This window comes from Tamandua tetradactyla, chromosome 25 (assembly GCF_023851605.1).
Source record: "Tamandua tetradactyla isolate mTamTet1 chromosome 25, mTamTet1.pri, whole genome shotgun sequence".
Lineage (NCBI taxonomy): Eukaryota > Metazoa > Chordata > Mammalia > Pilosa > Myrmecophagidae > Tamandua > Tamandua tetradactyla.
Genome location: NC_135351.1, coordinates 43,866,213 through 43,880,595, shown reverse-complemented (window position 1 = coordinate 43,880,595; position 14,383 = coordinate 43,866,213). Strand labels below are relative to the sequence as shown.

Genomic DNA, 14,383 nt, shown 5'->3' with positions numbered 1-14,383 from the left:
CAGCTAATCCAACGTCACACTTCCTGGGAAAGCACGTTGTCCTGGCCAATGCCGAGAAGAGGGCTTACATTTCAAGTTTCTTTCCTCCTTCAGATGTACGTGATCTGACCGATAGGCGAGAGGGTTATCAAGGGGTATTTCCAAGTCATTTTGCTGAATGCCTCATTATTTGCACTGAGGTGAAGGCAAAGCATTAAATGACGCCATATATGGTGATCTAGTTTGCTGGCTGCCAGAATGCAAAATACCAGAAACAGAATGGTTTTTAAAAAGGGGAATTTAATGAGTTGCTAGTTTACAGTTCTAAGGCTAAGAAAATGTCCCAATTAAAACACGTCTATAGAAATGTCCAATTTAAGGCACCCGGGGAAAGATACCTTGGGTCAAGAAGGCCGACGACGTTCAACGTTTCTCTCTCAGCTGGGAGGGCACATGGCGAACATGGCAGTGTTGCTGGCTTTCTCGTGGCTCTACCAAAAAGGGACTCTCTCCAAAATGTTTCCTCTTTTAAAGGATTCCAGTAAGCAACTCCACCTTCAGTGGATGAAGACACATCTCCATGGAAATCATCTAATGGAAAGTTACCACCCACAGTTTCGTGGGTCACATCTTCTTGGAAACCATCAAAATGCTCCCACCCAGCAATACTGAGTGAGGATTAAAGGGCATGGCTTTTCTGGGGTCCGCCACAGACTCAGACTGGCACATATGGGTTCTTTGAAAACACACTAAAGGTAAGAATTTAGAATATAAACTGACCTCTATTCTTTCACAGCTTCTCAGACCCTTGGGAAAGCTAGTCAACAACGTGCTTCCATCATGAACAGCGGGCTGGAACTTGATGAGGCTGAAAAGCGCAGCCTGCAGAGAAGCATCGGCACAATGTGGACAAAGGTACTCTACACAACTGCACATTTCTGCTGTGCAGAAAGACACCTCAAGGCTGAGGGGGGACCCAGGCTTGCTGTCACTGCACCCCTATTTCTAGGTTGAGGCCCAGCAACACACAGTTCGCGTCTGGGGTCCCTGGGGACTCCTGCAAGTGGGGCACCCTCAGAGCAGGGTGCGGGGTCAAGTGTGAGCAGAGCAGCCCCCCGGTGAGCAAACTCACCTCCCACGGCGCCTGCTGCTGCACGCCGCTCCCAGGGCGGCCCGGGAGGGGGGCTGCATGGCGGGGGGCTCCTGGCCCAGCATGAGTCCATGGGACCGTGCGTGGCTGTCCCTCAGCCGTCCCCGCACTGTCCAGCACTGGGGGCCATGTGTCCGCAGGGTGGGAAGCCCTCCCTCGCCTACTGGATCAGCAGGAGGCAGCGGAAACTGCAGGCCTTCCAGTGGGGAAACACTTTTTAAACATTCACCGCATTTTAATGTCTGCAAGTTTTATTCCTTCTGAGATTTAAATTTGGGGAGATGTCCCCCTCTTACTGAGCTCCTGATTTACTTTTCAATTTTGGTATATTTCCTACCAGACTTGCCTGACAGTTGGATATGATTGTAATACAGAATACAGCAACATGGAAAAAAAATAGAAATAGATAACGTGAGATCCTTCTTCGCGTGCTTTATTTAGAGTCAGCGGGACTTAATTCAAATCTGCGGAGCGGAGAGGCCAGGGGGCTTGCACACCAGTTGAGGCCCTGCCGTAGCAGGGGGCTGTGAAGACCCAGGGAGCCCCACATGCCCCCGCAGTCGAGGCCGCGGGTGGACCCCTGCACCACCCGAGGGTGGGGGCGCGCTGGCGGCCAGGATGGTGAGGAGAGCTCAGGGTGGGCCCCGCAAAGTCCCGCCCTTCCTCCTAAGGCGGCGGTGAGCAGCGCCTTCCCTGACCCAGCCGGGCTCCATTTCTGCAGAAGGGGAGATGTGCAGAGCTGCTGCAACGGGAAAGGGAGAGGGCAGCCGGGGGCCGGGCCATTCTTTCCCACGGGGGAGGGGCGCCTGAGGGTCCCTAAGAGGCTGCCCGGAGGGACACGGGGAGGGGCAGAGTGGGTATGAGCACGGGGCAGTCAGCCACCAGCCACGAGCAGGGGAACGCGTCCCTGAGCGTGCCACCACCACACACGCTGCTGAGGCACCGCCACGTGCCGGGCACCTGCGGGGCGCAGGGAGGCCAGTGACCGCCCCTCCTGGACGTGCCGCCCCGTGACAGCTAAGCTCAGCGACTCCCTGCTAGAGAGCCATTTTGACCACTCCAAAATGTTTACATCTTCTTCCATTTTCCAAACCTGCATCCCACGTTCAGAGTAACTCAGCAGGTGGGCCACAGGCCCCAAGACAGCTGGGGAGCCCCCCACCCGGGACCCTGGAACACCCCCAACAGGACCCCAGGAACTCCCCACCCGGACCTTGGGATCCCCACACCCAGGACCCTCGCCAACACCAATGCACATGTACCCCTGAGAAGAGGGCTCAGGCCTTTCCCCTCCACCCGCAGCCCCCCAGAGCCCTGGCAGGGAGGCGGGATCCACACCGGGCTAAGCAGTCTCACTGTCCACACAGCAGCGGACGCAGAGTCAGCAATGGACGCAGAGTCAATGGGCTGTGGCCACCTCCTCACGAAGGCAATTCCAGGTGGATGAGGCTCAGTGGGCCAGGAAATCCTGAGAAGGGCAGGGGCCCCGCTTAACACAGGGGGGTGGGGGGGTGAGGAGGGGGTGAGTGTGGAGTGTGGGGGTGAGGAGTGGGGGGGGGTCATATGGAGCCTGGGCTGAGCAAGCAGGGAGGGGGTCCCCTCCAGGGGGGCACCTGGGGAGGCCCTGTGGGCAGAGCCAGCAGGGTCCCGAGGACGGGGCATGTCAGACCAGGTGGGGTGATTTCTGGGGTACCCCCAAAACAAACCGAAAATGTGAGAGATGACAAAAACTAGTCCAGAAATGCAAATTGGGCTTCTGATTAATTCTTAAACACCTACCAATGAATTTGGAAAACAGTAATTTTCCAAATCTAATTTGCTTTGACAGAAAGTTTAAGTCAAGGAAATGAAGTGTTTGTGGGTCTCCGCTGGTTGTGCATCTCCGCGAGTGCCCGCAGAAAGGTTTTTACCACAAGCTGATGTTTTTCCAGTTCCTTTTTAGAACTAGTCTATGCAAAATATCCAGTTTTATTTAGATTTTCCAAATAATGAAGCACTACTCCCTTCTTCTCACTCACACCTGCTGTCTGCAGAGCAGAGAGGGAGGACACACGGCGTGTCACTGGCGGGCTGAACGCAGGGTCCGGGGAGGAAACCACGTCCTCGGCCTCAGCCCGGGCGTGGGACCCGGAGGCCTCCGTGGAGCCGGGTCCGCGGGACACAGGCAGGTGTTTCACACCTGCCCTTCCTCGGTCTGGCAGCTTTCACTGAGCAGAACCCACCAATTTCCTTACCTGAGTCCTCAAGCTTTCAACTGCCTCCTTTGAAAAATCTAAATGAATTCTGATTCTAGAATTACCAAAAGTAAATCTTTGCTTTCTTAACAAAGGTCAAGTTTTTCATTCTCAAAGTTAACAAAAGCAGTAACAGGTAAGCTACAACGTCAAAAATACAAAGAAGAAACACGTAACAAGTTATCCTACCAAATTTCCCCCAGAGAGCAGTGACTGCAGAAGCAAACCTCGTCCCCAGGGTGATGATGGAGTGTGCCGGAGCCGTGGGCCTGTCACACCGCGGAGGGGGGCACGAGGCTGGGGAGGTGGGGCCGGGGGCTGCCGGGCGGCACCCTCCTGCACAAGCGCTGGCCTGCGCCGCTACCGGACACCCAGCTCAGCAGTGCACAGGTTCAGTTCTGCCCACTGGGCTCTTCCCAGCAGGGCCCCAGCTCCTCCCGCTTACAGCCTAACTGCGGGCAATTCCTAAATCCTTCATGAGGGCCTGAAGTGGCCATCCAGTAATGCAACCTGGGGACCACCTGAGGGCCTGAATTTCACTTCCCACCTGGGCAGGCCCAGTCCATGGAGGAAGCCAAAATGGGACGGCAGAAGCAATGCCAGCTCTCCCCCACCTTCAGCTCACCCTCTCCCCTGGCTGCTCCCCACAAGGCAGGGGCTCCTGCAGCCCCCTCCTCCAGCCCCCTCCTGCAGCCTCCTCTTCCAGCCCCCTCCTCCAGCCCCCTCCTGCAGGCCCCTCCTCCCTAAAGAGAGATCTCTCCTGGAGGCTGCAGGGCACGCAATGCACCCCAGGCCCCACCTCCCCACCCTCCTGGGGTCCCCTGCTGCCCCCCCATGTCAGACTCGCAGGACCCCCGCCCCTCCCCTACCACTCCCAGCTTGGGAGCAAAATTTTATCTGCTTCCAAAATCCTAGAGGCCCAAAGGCATCACATGCTTTTCATCTTCATATCTTTTTTCTTCCCTACTAATTCAGGATAAAGTCCCCAAGATGTGCACCATTGACTATTGTTGGATGAAGAGAGCAAGTTCCTTAGATAAGTATCTGTGCTGGTTTGAAAGGATGTGTGGACCCTAGAAAAGCCATGTTATAATCAAAATCCCATTTCATAAAATGGCAGAATAATCCCTATTAGGTACTATATGTCTGAATCTGTAATCAGATCATCTCCCTGGAGATGTCTCCCAATCAAGAGTGGTTGTTAAACTGGATTAGGGGAGATGTGTCTCCACCCATTTGGGTGGGTCTTGATTGGTTTACTGGAGTCCTATAAAAGAGGAAACATTTTGGAGAATAAGAGATTCGGAGAGAGCAGAGAATGCTGTAGCACCACAAAGCAGAGAGTCCATGAGCCAGCAAACTTTGGAGATGAAGAAGGAAAATGCCTCCCGGGGAGTTTCATGAAAGCAGAAGCCAGGAGAGAAAGCTAGCAGATGACACCGTGTTTGCCATGTGCCCTTCCAGCTGAGAGAGAAGCCCTGACTGTTCACCATGTGCCTTCTCACTTGACAGAGAGACCCTGAACTTCATCAGCCTTCTTGAACTTCATTGGCCTTCACTGGTCATCTTTCCCTGGATGCCTTTCTTGTATGTTACATTCCGGCAGTTAGCAGAGGACACTTTGGCATCAAGCATCTCATAACTCAGTAATCTACCCCAGGGACACTCCCTTTCTCTGCCATCTGAAAACAAAAGGGGCTTCCCAGTGTCCCATGTGGATACAGCACAACCTATGAATGAAACAGCAGCGCGAAGAATGAGGCATCTCAGCCATTTAATGCCATTCGCACGTTTACCTCAAGGAGTAAGCCTTGCCACCACTGTCTTCTTCCAACACAAGCCCATGCGGCGAATTTCAGAGGCACATTAAAGGTGCATTTTATATTCAAGTTCATTAAATGACTGAAAGAATGACTTCTCAGGCTTGTGCTTTGCTGACATGGCTGTGGTTTCCCTAACACTGATAAAATGCAGTGCTGAATTGACTATTTTAACTTTCCGTCTCAGAGATGAAGAAATTGAGGCCCCGAGAACTTCTGTGACCCGACCGCAGCCACAGGTGATGAAGGGCCCAGCGCCCACTGCCTGCCCCTCCACACGGCCAGGGCTGGGCAGAGACCTACGGAAGCGCCTTCTAGCCTTCTGGAAGTACCCCGGGCAAGCGGGAGCAACGTCGCTCTATTTCTTTAAAATGCCACCTGACTTGGCACTCCAAACTACAGGCTGTCGCTGCACACATGGGGCTCTAACAGCCTTGACCATGTCTTGGCTGCTTCACCTGGTTTAAGCAGAAGTGGCTCTGCATGAAGCTCACACCATCCACCACAAGCGTGGCCAAAGACAAGGCAGAAGCCACCTTCGGAAGCAACAGGAGTTTCCACAGCCCTTCCCTGCTTGCTGGAGCCACATTTCCTCTTTCTGAGGAAGCACATTACAAGATTCATTTATAAGTAAAAGCCTGTAAAGGTTCATGCTTTATTTCCCCTGGGATTAGATGATACAGCATCATAACATGATGTTTTCTAATATGCCTGCAGAGATATCAGAACAAAGCACAGGCTGTCAGATCATCCAGGAATAATAAACCAACATACATTTCTTATCAGCTGAGCCCACAAACCTGTATGTGCCACTACTCTTAAATTGGTTTTGTCACACTGTTATACCTTATTAGTATAATAAAATATATTATATATAAAAATATATATATATTTTATAAAGTATAATAAAATACTTTATTAGTATTTTATAGAGGGGCACCATCTATTTAAGATAAAACACTGAGTCAATAATAGAGTTTTGTGGGGGGGGCAGGGAAATACTTCAAGTCTGGGTAAATAGTTTAAAAAGAGAAATATTCAACTGGTTATTAATTAAAGTTTCATGAAAAAATACAATGAAATGCCTCATGACTATAATAAAAATCTACTTACATTAACATAAAGTAAATGTCTAAATGAATGAGCATAAAATAAGCAGGGGCTTTAAACGGACTACGCCATACAAAAGGGAGAAGGGAAAGAAAGGCGGAGGGGATGAGAGATACAAGAGCGTGTTCTTGCCCACAAGCCCACAGGACGCACAGCAGCCCCCTGGAGCACCGCTGAGGAAATGGGGCAGATGTCCTTCCACCCCGAGAAGGGACGCGGCACGCAGGGCCAGTGACTCAGAGGCTTGGCGGTGTTTGATTTGTCAGCACCGAATCCCTGGACTTCTCTTCACGTACTGTCTGGGACCCCCCCACCCCGTGCCCCCATGCAGGCGACACCGTGTCTCTAACCCTGCTGCAGCTGTGGAGGGGGACATGCCCAAGACACTGTCACTGCAGGAGGAGGACAGCGCCAGGCTGGACAGCAAGACTGCCCGCGGGAGCCCGGGCACGGGGTGGGCTCGCTCTGCTGGGAGGCACACCTGCGACTCCGAGAGAACGTTCCAGAAAGCAGCCTTCCCGGACAGAGGCGCCCGGGCCAGGGAGACCCCGAGTCAGGACAGGGAAGGGTTCTTCTTCATCCAGGGTGGTGTGTTCACGTTAGCAATAAATCTGCCCTTTCGCCCTCAAATGCTTCTGTAGCCATGCTTGTTTTTTTAAACTCATCCAAATCGGTATTTCTAATAGCAATCATCATTATCAAGGGTGAATTTAATCAAGGGCATTTTGTCATCATTCACCCCTCACTCTTCCAGCTGCTTGCCGCTTGCCCTTGAGGCTGCCCACCCCAGGCCCCCTGGGCAGAGCCCCACCCCCCACCACGGGGTCCTCCCCATCTCCCCTCCCCCACCGCTCCAGACTCAGGTGGCGGCACTTGGTCCCCCCCAGCCCTTCTCCTCCTCTGACGATAATGCCAGCCGCCGTGGAGTAAAAGGAAGAGGCCAAGAGCATGGGGCAGGCCAACCCAACCCGGGACCCAGCAGGGAAAGTCACCGCAGGGGACAAGAGAGGGGAGATAGCCCCAAGCGCCCGGGGTGCTTGGACGTGCTTTCCCACTCGGCGCCTTTGAGGCCACCCATGGTGGACACGCAGCAGCTCCTGGGTGGGACATTTCACAGCGTTAGGGGTCGTCTCGTTCCTTAGAAGCCACGTTTACCCGATGGTTTTAAAAGGAGAGGCCGACCTGTGTGCCAGCTGAGCAGATGGCACCGCTGTTAGACCAGCCAAAGGGCAGTGGCATAAGCAGATGGCTTCACGGGTATGAGAGCTAAAAGAACTGAAATCGGAGCAGAAACAGATCAGCCCATGAATGCAAATGGAGGGTTTAACAGCACAGGTGGATGCTTGGAGATGAGGGAAGCACGGGGCACGAAACGGTGCCATGTTCCATTCTGCATCCACGGCCTTGACAATGTGTTATGAGCTCCTTAAATTCACGAGCCAACCCCAAACAGCCAAGCTCAAGACCAGCAACAGGCACCTAAAGCAAGCCAAGGAAGCAAGAGGAACCCAAAACCTGCACACCTTCTGCATTCCTACCAAGAAAGAAAGAAGGTGAGGAAGGCAGGTGCACCCACCACGGCACTCTGGAAGGGGCTTTGAGCCTCTCAAAGATAAAGGGCCCTTAACAATACAGGTGGGTGCTGGGTCCTTAACAATACAGGTGGGTGCTGGGTCCTTAACAATACAGATGGGTGCTGGGCCCTTAATACAGGTGGGTGCTGGGTCCTTAATACAGGTGGGTGCTGGGTCCTTAACAATACAGGTGGGCGCTGGGTCCTTAACAATACAGATGGGTGCTGGGTCCTTAACACAGGTGGGTGCTGGGTCCTTAACAATACAGATGGGTGCTGGGTCCTTAATACAGGTGGGTCCTGGGCCCTTAGCAATACAGGTGGGTGCTGGGTCCTTAGCAATACAGGTGGGTGCTGGGCTCCTGGCAACACGGTGGGTGCTACTGGAGGATGGAATGTGGCCGTAGCAGACCAGTGCCTTCCTGCATGGCTAGGGGTCAATCTCCCACAGGATGGTCAAGTGCTTTGTTATTTCTCACTCACACGCCAAGTAACACTCATTGGCAGAATCGCCCTTAGGGCTGGAGGCCATAAGAGGCCATTTAAGTCCTCTTCTCTTGCACAGGGTCAATGTCTTCTCCAGATAATGAGCTAGAAGTAGGAGAGGTGGGAAACCTTAGGTTTTCGGTACACTAGGGCAAACAAAACGGAATTCCAGGGCAGCTTCATGCAGATTAAGCGGCTCTCCAGAAAGAAACGAAGTAGAAAAGAAAATCCCAACTGTACAGGACGTGAGAAATTCCCTGGGGACACCAGCAGCTGCTTCCATGCAGCTTCAGGGCTCAGCTGGACTTTTCCATGTTCTGGCTTAAGGGTTTGTAGGGTCATATTTGGTCTCATTAAGCCCCTATTCTACTGCATCCGGTAATGGGTACATTCTAGACTCACCGAATTGATAAGGAAAGTCCTCAAACTGCAATGATAACGGCACGGTTCACAGGAGGAGGCACTGCCCTGACCCCCAGGGGCCCAGGGCCTGGTAGCTGCTTCTCCTCACCAAGGAACGTGAACGTGTGGCCAGACGCCAAGCACTGACCGAAAACATAAATAACGACAACCCAACAGCAGAGCCGGCGACTGGCACATTAACAAAACACGCATACTGACCAGTGTGGTATGAGTTTGTTGGACTTACTTAATCACAAAGATAGCAAATCTCCAATATGCTACTAACACTTGGAGGGAGCCAGGTTTTACTTTAAACTTACTAGGATCATGAAGCAACTGTATTTAACACAACAGAATATTTTCCTAAGTGTCAACAAAATCAAATGGTTCTATTTTAAAAGACTGGATGGTTTAATTTCATCAAGAGTTGTGTGTGATCAATTTAACTCTCATCTTCAAAAGAACTTCTCCTTTGGAAAAAAACATACATTCTGACCCAGGGCACATGAAATTGATTAAGCTTTACATGTAAATGCTCCATTTAAAATCTTTAAGTGTAAATAAAGTGTATCTGTTGTGTTGTGATTTTTGTTTCTGGCTGACACTGACGCTGTTGGGTGATCCCATGCCAGGCTCAGTTCTAGTGCAGCTACTAAAGCACATCAGTCTAAAGTATTTCTGCATCCAAACACTGATTATGACAGAGGCAAAGAGTGGGAGACAAAGGTTATCAGTGTCCAGTACTAAGAAAGCACAAAAATAAATGTTTGTCAGGTGAACAAATGCTTGGATACATGAATAAAACTGAAATAGCTTCATTTAAAAAAATTTCTTGGCTAAGTATTGAGCACTAAAACTATTGGCAGCAAGTAGAGTTTGAAATGAATGCTAAAGTGTGCAACTGAAGTGCAGTTATTAATTTCCTGTGTTTGGACTTTTCTGAGTGTTATACAGAAGCATAAATCCAAAGCCCAAGCTGAAGACTGGCCTGTGGCAGACAGCGTCAATATAAACTGAAAAAATATTCCTGAATAAAGGACATCACAGGCAGGAGGTCACTGAGCCCAGCAGTGTCAACCATAAAAAATAGATACAATAAAAATATGTGAAAGGAAAAAAATTCAGCCAAATAGATTTCCAAATTTAGAAGTAGTGTGCTGTGACGGAGGAGGGGGACCTCCAGCTGATGTCCCAAAACTTCCCTTTTCCAAAGTATGACATTAAAAATTATGGCACTAATTATAACTTTCAAATAGTGACAGACGGTTTTGCTGGATGGTCTCTGTACCTTCTAATTTAGTTTGTAAAAAAGATCCACCTTCTGAAATACAAAGCAAGTGCCTTAACAATCTGTGTATCCCTTTCAGGACACCAAGGTGCAATTTAATCAAAGCAAGCTTAGAGACAAACAATACGATACAGCCGATGGGGAGTTTTCTAATGGTCTGCTAAATCCAGGGATAGATTTTTTATTATCTGGAGAAAAAGATGGACTGCACACTTCAGACAGTCCTCCCCAAACTCCCAAAAGCTTCTGCATGGTACCGAGTGGCTCCCAGGAGGCTGTGTCCCCTGCCAGGACCTTACCTCCCCAGGCAGGCGGCCACTTTAATGCCGTGGTAAATGCCACGAGAGTGTGTGACACCTGCAGACCTCACAGAGCCAACGAGGGACTTAGGAGGAGAGGAGCAAAAGGGCCCACTTCTAATGGGACATCTGCCTCAACTGTCCCAAGATGAGCCGAAGGACAGGGCTGGGGTCACCCATACAGGCCTGAGGGCCACCAAAGCGTAGCCGCAACAACTGAAACTGGCAGTTGTTCAAAGTGAAGGCAGTTGCACACTCAGGGCCTCCGCCTCTGCAGGCAGAATCTCGGCAGGCCCAGTGTACAAAATGCAATGAGTGATAACGTCCAGGACAAACCCGGGCACCAGGCCGAGGGGACTCGCTGATTCACACTTCTGGTGCTGCTGGTTTCCTGGGAATGGCACGCAAAATCACCAGGCTGCTTTGGCTAGTGAGCTATAAAAAATATTCTCAGTTTGTATTACTAAATCTGTCACCTGCATGCAGAGAAGGCTTCCCTTTCTGTTGTGTGTAGGGAGAGGCTCCAGCTCATCTGAAAGTGGCAGCAGGTCATAAAGGACTGAACACTGTGGACAGAGGGGAGGAACGGCACATGCCTGTTTCAGTCCAACGAAAAGTATCCTCTCGGCTCTCCAGAGATTTTTTTTCATTGACTCCGAATGGAATCAGCAGAACAGTACCCTAGCATAAGTTCTGCTTGAAAATCAATAACACACAGACGGGATGGAGTTCACGGTACTTATTCACTAGAAATTTCTGTTCAGTTTTAAAGGGACAGCCAAGAAAACCCCCACACATTCTTTCCGTGCCACTGCCAGGTCCCTCACCAGGTGGTGGAGCAGCCTGGCCCCACAGAAGCCCACCTGAGCCTGGGGGGACTGGCACAGGGCAAGCCCACCTGAGCCTGGGGGGACTGGCACAGGGCAAGCCCACCTGAGCCTGGGGGGACTGGCACAGGGCAAGCCCACCTGAGCCTGGGGGGACTGGCACAGGGCAAGCCCACCTGAGCCTGGGGGGACTGGCACAGGGCAAGCCCATCTGAGCACGCGGGGACTGGCACAGGGCAAGCCCACCTGAGCACGCGGGGACTGGCACAGGGCAAGCCCACCTGAGCAGGGGGGGGACTGGCACAGGGCAAGCCCACCTGAGCCTGGGTGGGGGACTGGCACAGGGCAAGCCCACCTGAGCCTGGGTGGGGGACTGGCACAGGGCAAGCCCACCTGAGCCTGGGGGGACTGGCACAGGGCAAGCCCACCTGAGCCTGGGGGGACTGGCACAGGGCAAGCCCACCTGAGCCTGGGGGGACTGGCACAGGGTAAGCCCACCTGAGCCTGGGGGGACTGGCACAGGGCAAGCCCACCTGAGCCTGGGGGGACTGGCACAGGGCAAGCCCACCTGAGCCTGGGGGTACTGGCACAGGGCAAGCCCACCTGAGCCTGGGGGGACTGGCACAGGGCAAGCCAGGTCATGGGCATCAGTTTCCTGAGACCCTCCAAAGAGCCCATGGGGATACGTGTTTGGGAAACATAATTCTGTTCAAACAATAGGCAGATTATACACCGGGTCATATCAGAGAAGAATATTAAATAACCACAATAGGACAGTTGAAAATCAAAGAAAAAAGGCCAGTGAAGAAAAACCTATCAGAGAAAATGCAAACTTCCAAAGCAAACTCTCAGCCATGATTTAACAAGAAACAACAACAAAAAAAATGGATTCATGACTGTGATTCTCATTACATACTTGCTGCTGCATTATTACGGCTTGCAGCTCAATCCAGTTATTTCTCTCATGCATGGCACCCATTTTTATTAATTTGAAGATATCTAACACATTGTCTTTAAATTCTAGACCCAAACTTAAGTGGTTCTTAGGAAACAATGCTCATTATGAAAAATTTACTGTGAGAATTATTTAAGCACTAGTCTCAGAGTTCACAATCCTCATAAATGTTTCCAGATTTCAATGCATGACCTATTTCAATGCACTCTGTTTCTCTAGTTCAGAGTAAGTGAAGTAAAGACAGGATAAAATGAAACCCAACTGGAGGGCTCCAAAGAGAAGCGACACATGGGACTGACCTGAGTAGGGGGCGGTTGTGCAAAGGTCCTGGGGTAGAATTAGTTTGTTGTATACAAGGAAGACAGAAAGGTCAATGTGGCTGAAATGTCCTCAAATTCTTTGCTTTTCCTCTAAAATACCAATGTGTGTATGTATACCTTTTCTAGGGGGCAGGGAACCCCAAAATGTCACCTTGAGGAATAGAGTGCTGCTCCTGTCCTGGGATGGCCCAAGGGAAGTGAAAGGAAAGGCCTGAGACTCAGAGACAAGGCAGTCCTGGCTCCATCCACCTTCAACAAGGCCACTGTGAAGACTCTGCTGGAAGAAGTTGACTAATTTCTCAAAACATCTCTCATACATGCACCTGCGCTCTATGGACCTCCTACAATAAAAATGGGCAAAAAAAATCACACGTTTCCCCTACCCTGCTGCTCTGCACAGCATATTGTTAGAGCAGCACAGGAATTTACTTAAATCTTTGTTAAATTCAATCTTGTTAGGGTCATTAAGACCTACAATCTGAGCATACTATTGGTAAAATTATTGGAATGAGCAAATGAAAACTAGTAAAAACATTGAAGTCAGTGCGTTGCATGGCACTTAAGCTGAGCATTCTGACAGTGACAACTGTTTTTTCCTGTGACCCATCAGCTCTGCCAACAACTGATACCGTTACTGAAAATGCTAATCACAGGCCCTAGCCACCAGCTAGTTCTCCCTCCCTCCAGCTATCCCTCCCTCTCTCTCTCTCTCTTTTTCGTTTGTATTAGAAGTTATACTTGTGTATTGTGCTGGTTTGAAGTTATTCTCTATTCTCGAGAAGCCATGTCCTCTTGCTCATCCAGTCCTGGGGGGGAAACCATGTTTCTTTCAATCCTGACTCAGTATCGTGGCATGGAAACTCTGCTTGGATTGTTTCCACTGGGCTGTGATATACCCAATTGTGGGTGTGGTCTTTTAGTCGGAAGGAGACGTGACTTTGCCCCTTCCAGGTGGGTCATGATTAGTTCACTCGAGCCCTTTAAAAGGAGAAACATTTTAGAGAAAACACAGTTGCTTCAGAAGCAACACAAACACAGACATTTGGAGATTCTTGCAGTACTGACAGAGAGGGCACACACTAGACACGGATGTCTGGAGATACAGAACTCAATGGGTGATGCCATCTCCCTTCCCATGAGATGCTAAACAAGCCAGAACTCAGAGTCGTGTCATGGAGGAGCCAAATAAACACCCATAGACACTGAAAGAGGAAACCACTGGCATCAGAAACTGGAAGAAATGGAACTGGGAACAAGGACGAGCAGACACCAGCCACGTGCCTTCCTATGTGACAGACATCTTCCTTTCTTGAGTCAAGGTAGCTTTCCTTGGATGCCTCAGTTTAGACATTTTTATGGCCTTAGAGATGTAAACTTGCAACTTAATAAATTCCCTTCAAAAAAAGCCATCCCCTTTCTGGTATATTGCATTCTGGCAACATTCGTAAACCAATACATAGCTGTATAGATTTTATATGATTTTAAGTGTTTTGTGTAGGATGATGTCACCACACCAACATAAGACAAACATCAAGTACTTTATTTCCCAATGTCAAACATCGATTTATAAGAAGTACTGAATAAAACTAAGTTCACCTATGAGCTGCAGTTATTACTACATGGCAGATCAACGGAATACAATCAGAACTTAACTCTAAAAGTTTCTAATACGGCATATATACTCAAAAGCCCACAACATGAAAAAAGTCAAAACAAACATTCCGTGTAAATGTTCCAAGAAAGTCACTCTAGTGTGAACTTAAATACCACTCAAGTAGGTATATGGCACGAAAATGATTCTTTTTACGAGGCAAAAGGCAAACATTTGTAAAGAATGATAAGGGATATTCAGAATGAGAATCAAAGTTGTCAGAGATTCCAAAAATCACTTCTTCCACTTAATTATCTAGATATCAGGAAACTAAATTTAGCTTCCATTT

General features: G+C 50.0%; 1 protein-coding gene across 3 annotated transcripts in view; it reads right to left on the bottom strand.

Annotated features, from left to right (window-relative positions):
• The window catches only part of UTRN (utrophin), a 440,716-nt gene that overhangs the window by 150,737 nt on the left and 275,596 nt on the right, over nucleotides 1–14,383 (bottom strand). The gene's annotated exons all lie outside the window — the stretch shown is intronic.